Here is a 12,841-nt window from a genome sequence, read left to right as displayed (position 1 = left end):
GGCGATTTCAGCATAATGCTCAAACGCTAGCGCTTTTGAAAGCGATAGGGTAATTAAACCCTATGGGCACATGTTCAGTGATTTTTCCATGGAAAAATCACTCACGTATAACGCCGGCGGTACACTTTCAAGTGTGAATGGGCCCTTAGGGCTCAGACACACTGCAAGCACTTTTTGGCCTCCGGAGCTTTTTAAAAAAAGCTCCCATTGACTTCAATTAAAATCACAGTGAAATTGTGATCACAGTAAAAAAAAAAAAAAAAAAAAAATCACACGACGTGCGATTTTACAGCGATTTTAATGTAAATCAATGGGAACGCTTTTTAAAAAGCTCTCAGAAAGCCCTGGAGGTCAAAAAGCACTAAGGCCTGGTGCACACCAAAAGCCGCTAGAAGATCCGCAAAATGCTAGCAGATTTTGAAATGCTTTTTCTTATTTTTCTGTAGCGTTTCAGCTAGCATTTTGCGGTTTTGGGAAGCGTTTTTGGTGTAGTACATTTCATATATTGTTACAGTAAAGCTGTTACTGAACAGCTTCTGTAACAAAAACGCCTGCAAAACCGCTCTGAACTGCCGTTTTTCAGAGCGGTTTGCGTTTTTCCTATACTTTACATTGGAGGCAGAAACGCCTCGGCAATCCAAAAAATGCCTCACCCCGGGTGTATGCGTTTCAGCAAAACGCCTCCCGCTCTGGTGTGAACCACCCCCTTGAGATACATTGACCAAGCTTATCTGCAGCCGCAAGCGGCTGCAAAAACGCCAAAAAAGCCGCTCGGTGTGCACCAGCCCTAAGAAAAGAAAGTGCTTATAGGGCTGGTGCACACTGCAATAGCTTTTTAAATGCTAGAGATTTTAAAAGCTAAGGGGTTATTTACAAAATCACACATAGCATGACATTAGCAGGAGCATTTACAATCACAATGCGCTCAGAAAAGCTCCTCTGGTGTGCACCAGCCCATAGTGTGTCTGAGCCCTTAGGTCTCGTTCACACCTGAGCGTTTTGCCAGCGATTTTGGCAAAACGCTCAAGCGCTAGTGCTTTTGAAAGCGCTAGTGCAATAGAAACCTATGGGCCCGTTCTCATTTGGGCGATTTTGCCTGCGATTAACGCAAATCGCTCAAAAAAATTGTATGCGTTTTGAATATGCGAACCGCAAATGCATTAAAACGCACGCAAAATGCTTGAAAAACGCATCTGCGGTGAAAACAAATGCTAACGCAAACGCACCCAAAGCGCACAAAAAACACACACACACCATAAAAAAAAAATACATGACATAAAACGCAGCCTTTCGTGTTATGTTATGTGTGCACCTACCCTAAATGTGAAACAGCCCATTGGTTAACGTGGGCTGTCACATTTGGTACAAATCTGCTTGCAGAAAAGCCGTGGCCAGCGTCCAGCAAAAAAAAAAGTATGCAAATCGGCCGAGCAGGGCCGTAGAAAACCTCCTGCGCGGCTTAAGGCTCATACACACATCAGACTATAGTCTTTGGAAAATGAAAGATCACAGACCAATCTTACCACCCTTCATGTAGTATAAGAGCCATACTCTACACAGTCTTTTCTATGGAGCTGAACTCCACATCAGAAAAAAATCTTTGCAAGATGCTGCACATACAGATGCTGTACAGACACAAAAGATCAGTATCTGCAAAAGATCTGTTCCTGCCAAAAATCCATTCCTGCAAATTGCAATGATAGTCTATGAGATCTGCAGATCATCATACACACATGATTTAACTGACATTCATCTGTAGATCAAGCAATCATCTGCAGATCTGAAAATCCATCCTGGTGGATCTGATCTGCAGATGAATGTCAGTTAAATCATGTGTGTATGATGATCTGCAGATCTCATAGACTATCATTGCAATTTGCAGGAATGGATTTTTGGCAGGAACAGATCTTTTGCAGATACTGATCTTTTGTGTCTGTACAGCATCTGTGTGTGCAGCATCTTGCAAAGATTTTTTTCTGATGGGAAGTTCAGCTCCATAGAAAAGACTGTGTAGAGTATGGCTCTCATACTACATGAAGGGTGGTAAGATTGGTCTGTGATCTTTCATTTTCAAAAGACTATGGTCTGATGTGTGTATGGGGCCTTACCCGAACTACGTTCGGGGCTACCGCCAGGAAGGTTAACAGGCAGCTGTAAGCAGTTGTGAGAGTTTGAGAGGCATTTTACTGCCTATCAACAGTCCCTGGAAAAGAGGCCTAATTAGGCCACAACACATGTCACAACACATGTCACTACCTGTCAATTCATAAAGATTAGAGCAAGGGGAATGGGAATAGAGAATACCGACTGTTTAGAAAAGGAGATAAGGCAAGATAACAGGCAAGCTAATGGGGACAGACCTCCCAGGCAGCAGCAGTAAGGCCTAGTGCACACCAAGCGGTTTTGGTCACGTTTTTAGAACCACTTGCGGATGTGGAAACGCTTGGGTAATGTATTTCAATGGGCTGGTGGACACCAGAGCGGTAGACGTTTTGCAGAAACGCATACTCCCAGGCTTCAGCATTTGTTGGATTTCGGAGGCGTTTCTGCCTCCAATGTTAAGTGTAGGAAAAACGCAAAACGCTTGATAAAATGCCAGATCAGAGCGGTTTGCCAGGCATTTTTGTTACAGTAGCTGTTCAGTAACAGCTTTACTGTAACAATATCTGTACTCTGCTACACCAAAAAACGCTACACAAAACCACAAAAAAGGTTAGCAAATCGCTTCATAATAATAAGAAAAATTTTCAAAAGACTATGGTCTGATGTGATGTGTGTATGTGGCCTTATGCCACATACACACATCAGACCATAGTCTTTTGAAAATGAAGGATCACAGACCAATTTTACCCCATTCCATGTAGTGTGAGAGCCATACCTACACAGTCTATTCTATGGAGCTGCACTCCCCATCAGAAAAAACATCTTTGCAAGATGCTGCACACACAGATGTTGTACAGACACAAAAGATCAGTATCTGCAAAAGATCTGTTCCTGCCAAAGATCCGTTCCTGCAAAATGCATTCATAGTCTATGATATCTGCAGATCCTCATACACACCTTGTTTAACAGACATTCATCTGCAGATCAGACAATCATCTGCAGATCTGAAAATCCATCCTGGTGGATCTGATCTGCAGATGAATGTCTGTTAAACAAGGTGTGTATGATGATCTGCAGATATCATAGACTATGAATGCATTTTGCAGGAACGGATCTTTGGCAGGAACAGATCTTTCGAATGTCTACAGCATCTTTGTGTGCAGCATCTTGCAAAGATTTCTGTCTGATGGGGAGATCAGCTCCATAGCATAGACTGTGTAGGTGTGGCTCTCATACTACATGAAGGGGGTAAAATTGGTCTGTGATCTTTCATTTTCCAAAGACTATGGTCTGATGTGTGTATGAGTGTATGAGCCTTTAGGACCTGTGTTGCCAACTCATCCCTTTAATTACTGACACATGAATTATACAGGTTTCGTGGCTAGGTGGATGCAGTTAAGATACTGATTATGTGCAAGTAGCCCCAGAACCTGTATAACTAAAGCTGAGTACACACGTACGATAACGATCGTTCGAAAACAAGCGATAACGACAATCGGACCGATAATCGTGCGCTCCAGATTTTCCAACGATCGTTTTTTTGGACGATAACGACCGTTATCGTTCAAACCAGCCGATCCAACCCGGCAGATTTTTTTGAAAGATAATCGTTCAATCGTTGCAGTGTGTACAAAGATCGTCCGATAATCATTATCTGTGGAGTAGTACGCATGTTTTTATTGCCTGTCATAACGTCACTTCCATTTACGCACGCATTTTTTTATCGTTCGTCGTTCAGTACTTTATACTTATATCGTTCACGTGTGTACACAATCTTTCATTACGAACGATCTTTTCGGTCTAATTTGAATATCGTGTAAACGTCACGAATCGTTCGTAACGAACGATCTTTATCGGACGTGTATACGAACCTTTAGATGTGTCAGTAATTAAAGGGATCAAGTTGGCAACACTGCTTAGGGCTCAGCCACACTATGGCCTAGTGCACACCAGAGCGGTTCGGCTGTGGTTTGCGATCCGCTTGCGGGTGCGGATCTGCTAGGGTAATGTATTTCAATGGGCTGGTGCACACCAGAGCGGGAGGCGTTTTGCAGAAACGCATACTCCCGGGCTGCTGCAGATTTGGGATTGCAGATGCGTTTCTGCCTCAATGTTAAGTATAGGAAAAACGCAAACCGCTCTGAAAAAGGCACTTCAGAGCGGTTTGCCAGGCGTTTTTTGTTACAGTAGCTGTTCAGTAACAGCTTTACTGTAACAATACATGAAATCTACTACACCAAAAACGCTTCACAAAACCGCAAAATGCTAGCTGAAACGCTACAGAAAAATAAGAAAAAGCGTTTCAAAATCTGCTAGCATTTTGCGGATCTGCTAGCGTTTTTTGGTGTGCACCAGGCCTATAAGTGCTTTTCTGAGTACTTGTGATTGATTAGCGCTTTCTGAGCGCTTATTAAAAAAATCTGTTCCATTCACTTTCATTAAAATCGCGGTAAAAATCTATGCAATCACATCGATTTTTACCGCGATTTTAATGAAAGTGAATTGGGGCAATGGTACTTATCCGTTAGCTGGGCGCATCCTCTAGGTGGCGACAAAACTCCACCAGAGTTACATCTTTCCCTACTATCCATGTCGGCCTGGAGGGGGAATAGTAATTAGCGCCACCTGCCGGATGCGCCCGGCTAACGGATAAGTACCGGGGCAATTTTTAAAAAGCGCTCAAAAAGCGCTAATCAGTCACAAGCGCTCAGAACAGCGCTTATAGTGTGGCTGAGCCCTTACCAAGCAGGGCATAGTGAATTGAAGCATGTTTGTTTGGTAAATTACCGAACTTCTACTGCATGCAGGAAATCTTAGTGAATTTGGAAAAAGGTGTAAAATACCAAATGTGGTAATTTACCGACCTAAATTATTTTACCGAACTTCTCTTAGTGAACTGAGGCCATAGCGTAGTGGTGTGAGGTGAAGTATAATGTAGTATTTTATTGCTGCTTTATAAAAAGAAAAACCCTGAGGCCTGGAACCCACTGAAACGCGAAACGCAACCGCTAGAGTTTTGTCTGAGCGGTTTGCAAGCGGATTCATGCGCGTTTTCGGTCGCTTTTTGCAACAGTGTATTTTTTTGCTCAGTGGTTGTGTAGCGTTTTGCGTTTTGCGTTTTTATCCTGATTGGTCCTGCGAATTATTTTTAATTTTGTTACAGTGTGCTGAACCGCAAAACGCTAGCAAAACCACTCAGTTTAGGTTTTGCTGAGCGTTTCAATACTTTACATTGAAGCGCTAACGCTCCCAAAATGCTGCATGTCCTGCGTTTGCGTTTCTGGGAAACGCAAACGCTCCTGTGGAAGTTGCCCCATCTTTTAACATTAGCCCAGCGTTTTGGCAAAGTGCTAGCGTATCGCAGCGCTGCCAAAAGCGCTCCTGTGGGTTCCAGCCCTCAGGGAGGGAACACACTAGGCAGTGCATGAAAGTTAACGTTTTGCCGAATTTTTGTGAGCGTTTGTTTTTGTTACGCACATGCGCTCCTCTTGCATTTTGCATGCGTTTTAATGTGTTTGCGGTTCACATATACAAATCGCATATGCGTTTAATCACTAGGAAGTGAACAGGAAGCGGATATACATTATCAAACTTGTTGTAAAAAAATGCACTAAAATGCAATACCTCTATGTTACCATTGACATTCATTATGTGCATTTTAGATGCATCTTGGAAAATATGCAGCAAGTCCTGCGCTTTAAAAGATGCACATTGCAGAATGCAAACATATTTTTCCTGGACAGAAGATGGCGGCATACAGATGGGTTTAGCTCCGCCCCCTGAACCCGATAGGACAGCCCAGTTTATAAATTAAAAGAACCCGCTCCCCCCCGCCATTCTCTATTCCTGTCCTCGAATGGACAGTTCAGTTTGTTCTTTTTGTTCAATTTATTTATCAAGTTTTTCTTTTCCTCTTTTTTGTTTTACAGTTTGTGCGCCGTTTTTTATTTGATAAAGTCTGGGCGTACCTTTTTCTGATCGGGTTCAGCCTCTCCCGGTCAGGCAGCGCGAGCATTGCGACCTCTAAATGGGGTTTATATATGCGGCAGGGTCTTCCTCCTTCCCTTGCGGACAAGCGCTGATGTGCTCCCCCAAAGCGGAGACTGGCACGGTGTTTGCTAGTGTTCTCCGCTTGAGATTATGGCTTCCGCCCGTCTTCCTGTCGGGTCAGAGTCTCGCGCGACCTGCAGCTCTGCGCGGATTGGCCAATGAAGTGGAAATTTCTATTTCCGGAGCGGGGACGCTGTATTTTCAAACTACTAGAGCGGGTAGCGGCGTCATAGCTGCGGTACCGCTCTCCAGACAGCACAGCTATCCTCAGAGTGCTTTGGAGCTCCAAACTTGGATTTTCTTCAAACCATTCCCAGCCGGGGCGGAGGTATTACTTCTGGATAAGGTGATATCTTTTCATTTTTACATCTAATGACTGTGGTTTTAATGTCAGCATTTGTATTTATTGCATAGATGGAAAGAGAGCAGGATGCTCAGCATATGCAAGATACTGCATCACAGGACAGGTAAAAGAGTGGCGATTGTCACTCTTTTCTCTATTATGGGGTTGAGCACTTGGGTGTCATATTAGAAGCATTTAAAAGCACAGGGTATTTTTAAAAGAGAGCTTTCTTCCTTCTACAAAGCGGATGTTTTTAGTGGAACATTTCTTTTTTTTTGTGTCTCCACAGTCCGCATGAGGAAGAAGAGGGGCAGCAGGGGGCTAATAGCCACCAGTCCTCTAATTTGAGCCAGTCACACTCAAGATCAGAGTCTGCAAGGGGCCAGTCCGCAGCAGGCACTTCTTATGATGCGAGCTCTTCTAAAAGAAGATCAGCTTCCAAGCATAAGAAATCTCGTAAAGAGAAGAAGCAATCTCCCAAGAGACGTTCTTCTAAAAGGCGATCTCCAAGCAAAAGGCGGTCACCTGATCCCTATTACTCATATCATAGATCACATAGAAGCCGCTCACCAAGGCGCAGGCATAATTCAAGAAGCAGATCTCGTGAAAGGAGATATTCTCCGTATAATGACTATCATGATTATAGGTCAAAAAGGAGGTCTTATGCTAGATATAGTAGGAGTAGGTCTCCAAGATCACCTCCTATGCAGCCGAGAAGGCATTCTCAGCCGGATAAGTCTTTATGCTGGTCCTGTGCGCAACCGGCATTGCCGGATAAGATGGTCTGCGAAGCATGCTTCCTAGAGCTTGGTAAAGATAAGGAGGCAGAGTCTCAACAAGTAATGTCATTTATTCAGCAAGCAGTTCAAGAAACTTTCGAAAAGTTGGCAGCGGCACAGCCGCCTTCATCTTCAGCACAGGCTCAATCTGAGGACAGCATGGCGGTAGGAGGTCTACCACCAGTTGGCTTTGATTTTTCCCTGATCCCAGCTTTTGTGGCGCAAATTCGGGCAGCTATAGCCTGGGAGGAGGATGAGGACACAGCCAAAGAACCAGATAAATACTATCCCCATCTTGATAAACATCCAACAAACTTTCCTTTTATGAAGGTCATAAAGGACATTTTTCTTAAGGAATGGGGAAAAGTTGAGCAAAAGCCATCTTTAGCTAATAGATTTACAAAACTTTACCCTTTGAGTGAAGAAGACTCAAAAATTATGGACACTGCCCCTTTGATTGACGCTTCCATAATGAGGTTGGCGAAGCATGTGACCCTCCCCATGGATGATGCAGTTTCATTTTCCAACCCTTTGGACAGGAAAATCGACACAGACATTAAGAAGGCTTTTCTAGCAGCGGGTTCAGCTTGTAAACCTGCTGTGGCATTGACATCCCTGGCAAAAGCTATTAAAGTATGGGTGGAGAATATTGAAGTGGCGCTTAATTCAGACGCAGACAAGCAGGACATCATTAAGGCTCTAGATGAGCTGAAGCTAGCAAGTGATTTTATTGGCGAAGCTGCAATTGATACCATCAGATCGTCAGCCCGTTCCATGTTACATAGTGTCACGGCAAAAAGAGCCTTATGGCTGAAACCGTGGTCAGCCGATCAGTCGTCACGAAATAACTGGTGCAAGATTCCATTTGACGGGAAACATTTGTTTGGGGCAGAAATGGATTCAGCCATTGCAAAAGTGACTGGAGGGAAATCAGGCTTATTGCCTCAGGATAGAAAATCGAGGTCCTTTCGTCAGCAGGGAAATAGGAGACAGTCAACTAACAGATTTCAGCAAGCTCGTTCCTACAAGCCGTCCAAGCAATTTAGTAAAAACTGGAAAGGAACGCAATCATCCTTTCTTAAAACAGCCAGGTCCAAGCCGGCACCAGGAACAAGTCAGAACCCAAAGCCTTTCTGAGGGTGCGTCCGCTCAGGCGGTTCCAGTGGGGGCAAGATTACGTTCCTTCTGGACCGTTTGGGTGGATGTCATTGGGGAGGCATGGGTTTCGAAAACTTTAAGAAGGGGTCACTTCTGGAGGTTCAGAAAGCCACCTCCGAGTTCAAAGTATGTGCAAACAAAGTTGCCTCAGAGCAGAAGAAAATCTCAACTTCTTCTAGACTATGTAGACTCACTAGCATCATCAAAGGCTATCATTCCAGTTCCAGAAAAGAAACAGTTCTTGGGGGTGTATTCCCCTCTATTTATGGTACCAAAAACTTCAGGAGGATGGAGACCGGTTATGGACTTGAAGTTTCTAAACAAGCATATAAAGGTCCGTCGATTCAAGATGGAATCCCTACAGACCATTATAAAAGTGTTGAAGGTAAACGATTGGATGACAACAGTCGACCTGTCAGATGCGTATCTTCACATTCCAATCAAATCCAGTTTCCAAAAGTACCTCAGGTTTGCAGTGAACGGAAGGCATTGGCAGTTCCAAAGCCTTCCGTTTGGTCTCTCCACAGCACCAAGGACATTCACAAAAGTACTCCTTCCAGTAATAGCAACCCTCAGACGGAGAGGTCTGAGAGTCTTCCATTACCTAGACGACATCCTACTGGTAAATCAAAAGTTGCCAATTCTGGTACAACATCAAAAGATATTGCTGGACACCCTGCAGGAACTCGGGTGGATAATAAACTTTCAGAAGAGCCAGTTGACTCCTTCAAGGGACATGATATTTCTGGGAGCCAGGTTTATCACTTGTCAAAACAGAGTTTGCCTTCCGGATCAGAAGATCTTAGCAATCCAGCAGAGAGTCAGATCATTGCTCTCCAGAAGATGCCTGTCTTCCAGAGATTGCCTGAGCCTATTGGGAACATTGTCTTCAACAATACCGATGGTAAAGTGGGCACACTGGCATCTGAGGCCGTTACAAATATTCTTCCTGAAGCATTGGAACAAGAGAGATATGTTTCAAAAATTGATTCTTCCTGCGCATGTCAGCAATTCACTTCATTGGTGGATGTCGGAAGAGAACCTGAAGTTGTGTCATCAAATACAACCAATGGTGCCAGTGGTGATAACATCAGATGCCAGCCTGACAGGATGGGGAGCCCATTGTGGAGACAGCTGTGTGCAGCAGAGATGGAGACTTGCTCCAGTTCAGACTCCCTCGAACATTCTGGAATTAAGAGCAGCGTTTCTGGCTATGAAGTCATTTCAACACCAGATCATGGGGAAGTCGGTGATTCTCCAAATAGACAATGTATCAGCAGTGTGTTACATAAGGAGGCAGGGGGGTACGAGGAGTCAAGCCCTTTTGCAAGAGACGGCACATGTGATGTCCTGGGCTCAGAAATACTTATCAGATCTGACTGCAGTTCATCTGCCAGGAATACAGAATACCCTTGCAGACCAGTTGAGCAGGAAGTTTTCAGATCCACACGAGTGGAACCTGTGCAGCGAAGTGTTCCAGTGGATTGTGCAGAAGTGGGGAGTGCCTTGCCTGGACCTGTTTGCCACGGTAGAAAATCGCAAGGTCCGGAGGTTCTTTTCAAGATATTACCATCCGGCAGCGGAGGGGATGGACTGTCTTACGTGTCAGTGGAACTTCAGTCTAGGCTATGCGTTCCCTCCATTTCCCCTAATCCTGAAATTTTTGCAGAGGCTGAGATCGGAAGATTGCATGATCATCCTTATAGTGCCACATTGGCCACGGAGGCCCTGGTTCACTCTGCTATTGGAAATGAGCATGGAGGAGCCGTTAGAGCTTCCGAAGCTACCGAATCTACTTCATCAGGAGGATCTGTTATACCCGAACATCAGCAGTCTAGATTTGATGGCATGGAAATTGAAAGGAGGAAATTCTTGGAATTAGGATGTTCGGCAGAAGTTGCAGCTACTTTATTGAAGGCTAGAAAAGTGTCAACCAATTCTACATATCACAGGATATGGTCAAAATTTGCAGACTTTGCAACGGTCAATAAATTTGACATGTTGACTCCCAGGGTGCAAGATGTGCTTGCCTTTCTGCAAACGGGAGTAGATATGAACTTAAGCCTTTCAGCAATCAAGGTGCAGGTTTCGGCCCTTTCTGCTTTAACTAGCCACAGATGGGCAGTAAATCCATTAATTGTACAGTTTATCCAAGCAGTACAGAAAATAAGGCCTCCAAGAAAATCCTTCTTTCCACAATGGGACCTATGTATAGTGTTAGAGGTGCTATCAAACCCTCCTTTTCACCCTATCGATATGTCTAATCTATGGAATATAACTCTAAAGACTATTTTTCTGGTGGCCATTTCCTCGGCTAAGAGGGTGTCAGATTTGCAGGCCTTAGGATGTACTGAGAACCTGTTACAGTTTTATCCGGACAGGGTTGTTATTAGGCCGGTATTAAGTCATATTCCTAAAGTGGCGTCTTCTTATCATATCAATCAAGAACTAACTTTACCAACCTTCCTGGAAAATCAGGATTTGCATCCATTAGATGTAGGCAGTTCTATAAAAGCATACTTAAAAGCAACCGAATCTTTTAGGAATTCAGATAGGCTATTTGTCAACATCCAAGGTCCAAGGAAAGGTGGAGCAACAACTGCTAGAACTCTGGCAAACTGGTTAGTCAAAGTTATTCAGCTTAGTTACAGAGCAAAGGGTCTGGAGGTGCCAAAAGAGGTGCATGCGCACTCGACCAGAGGTGTAGCAGCCTCATGGGCCGCTTTCTCGAAAGTATCTATGGACATTATCTGCAAGGCAGCCAGTTGGTCCTCACCACATACTTTCTTGAGACATTACCATGTCAATCCTGCATCTTTGACGTCCATTAACTTTGGGAAAGCTGTTCTTTCAGCATGTAAATAAATTGTGTGTTTATGCATTCTCCCTCCCTCTCTGTCTGATTTTGTATATCCCATCTGTATGCCGACATCTCTGTCCAGGAAACAGGAAAATTGAATACTTACCTTCCGGTAATTTTCCTTTCCTGGAACAGAAGATGGCGGCATACGAATCCCTCCCTCTCGTCCATTCGAGGACTGATTTTCATGAGAATGGCGGGGGGGAGCGGGTTCTTTTAATTTATAAACTGGGCTGTCCTATCGGGTTCAGGGGGCGGAGCTAAACCCATCTGTATGCCGCCATCTTCTGTTCCAGGAAAGGAAAATTACCGGAAGGTAAGTATTCAATTTTCCTGTTTCCATGCGGCCCATTGACTTTCATTATGTGGATTTTCCCCTGCGTTTTCAACAATGCTAGCGTTTCTGCTTACTGTGTACCTACCCTTAGGAAAAGAGATACTTTGGACAAATGAAACTGACCTGTTTGAGTGACCAAAGGGAACCTTAACTGAGAGGGATATGGATGCTTCCTTACAAACAATACCAGTTGCCTGGCAGTCCTGCTGAAGTCTTTGGGGCTGTAGTGGCTGAATTACACACCTGAAACAAGCATGCAGCTAATCCAGTCTGACTTCAATCAGAGCACCTGATCTGCATGCTTGTTCAGGGACTGTGGCTAAATGTAATAGAGATACAGGATCAGCAGGAGAGTCAAGGAAACCGGTACTATTTTGAAAGGAAAAATCCATATCCTTCTCAGTTTAGGTTCCCTGAGGGCTCGTTTCCACTATCGTGAATCCACATGCGTCCAACACATGCGGATTCGCACATGTAATGCAAGTGGATGGGTCTGTTTCTACTGTAGCTTTGTTGAGGTGCGTTTTTTTCAGCGGTGAAAAAACGCACAAAAGAGCCGCAGAATTCGCCTGCGAGTGCAATGCATGCGAATCGCATGCGAATTGCATGCAATGTGCAATGTATTTAATAGGGAAATCGCATGCGCTTTCCCCATGCGTTTTTTGCCGCGAATTCGCATAGGTACCAATGTAAATTAACCAAGGCAGTGACATGGTTAAAATCGCATATACCCTCACCTATGCGAATTCGCGGCAAAAAACGCATGGGGAATAGCATCCGCATGCAATTTCATCGGCGGTGGAATCCAGGCGATTCCGCACCGCAATGGTGGAAACGAGCCCTGAAAGTCAAGGCGGAGGACATGGTAGATCAGCCTCCATGTATAGAAATGCTATCAAAAGAAGCTCAAGTATTACTGCAGTTGTGAAGGGGTTTTCCATTTTCCAACTGGTCCTTTGCAATTGCACTACTTTTCCAAATATATCCAGTATACCTCAGGGTACTTATCCGTTAGCCGGGCGCATCCTCTAGGTGGCGACAAAACTCCACCAGAGTTACATCTTTCCCTACTATCCATGTCGGCCTGGAGGGGGAATAGTAATTAGCGCCACCTGCCGGATGCGCCCGGCTAACGGATAAGTACCTACCTCAGCAGTAAGTGCTATCTCAACAAGAAGTACCACAGGAGTTGTACGTGTTTTATAGTTGCA

At 44.4% G+C, this 12,841-nt stretch overlaps 1 protein-coding gene across 3 annotated transcripts in view; it reads right to left on the bottom strand.

Moving 5' to 3' along the window:
• The window catches only part of LOC137529105 (A-kinase anchor protein 17B-like), a 221,502-nt gene that overhangs the window by 72,482 nt on the left and 136,179 nt on the right, over nucleotides 1–12,841 (bottom strand). The window contains exon 1 of one of the 3 annotated variants that reach the window (XM_068251079.1): nucleotides 11,754–11,796. The exons of the other annotated variants lie outside the window; for them this stretch is intronic. The gene's annotated coding sequence lies outside the window, so the exon portion shown is untranslated. Of the gene's footprint in view, nucleotides 1–11,753; nucleotides 11,797–12,841 lie in introns of those variants that run through there. 3 annotated transcript variants of the gene reach the window in all.

The sequence above is a fragment of the Hyperolius riggenbachi genome, chromosome 8 (genome assembly GCF_040937935.1).
Source record: "Hyperolius riggenbachi isolate aHypRig1 chromosome 8, aHypRig1.pri, whole genome shotgun sequence".
NCBI classification, from domain to species: domain Eukaryota; kingdom Metazoa; phylum Chordata; class Amphibia; order Anura; family Hyperoliidae; genus Hyperolius; species Hyperolius riggenbachi.
Note: the sequence above shows the minus strand (reverse complement) of the source record. Positions and strands in the feature narration are given on the sequence as shown.